The 205-nt window shown below is 54.1% G+C and overlaps 1 protein-coding gene across 1 annotated transcript in view; it reads right to left on the reverse strand.

Annotated features, from left to right (window-relative positions):
* Positions 1-205, reverse strand: part of hlcs (holocarboxylase synthetase (biotin-(proprionyl-CoA-carboxylase (ATP-hydrolysing)) ligase)) — a 23,089-nt gene that overhangs the window by 17,618 nt on the left and 5,266 nt on the right. The gene's annotated exons all lie outside the window — the stretch shown is intronic.

The raw sequence follows: 205 nt of genomic DNA on the forward strand, positions 1-205 counted from the left end.
CACGCACAGACACACACACGCACAGACACACACACGCACAGACACACAGACACAGACAGACACACAGACAGACACACGCACAGACACACACGCACAGACACACACGCACAGACACACACACGCACAGACAGACAGACACAGACAGACACACACACACACGCACACACAGACAGACACAGACAGACACAGACACACACACACACAC

The sequence above is a fragment of the Sinocyclocheilus anshuiensis genome, unplaced genomic scaffold (genome assembly GCF_001515605.1).
Source record: "Sinocyclocheilus anshuiensis isolate Anshui unplaced genomic scaffold, SAMN03320099.WGS_v1.1 scaffold3935, whole genome shotgun sequence".
Classification (NCBI taxonomy): Eukaryota; Metazoa; Chordata; class Actinopteri; order Cypriniformes; family Cyprinidae; genus Sinocyclocheilus; species Sinocyclocheilus anshuiensis.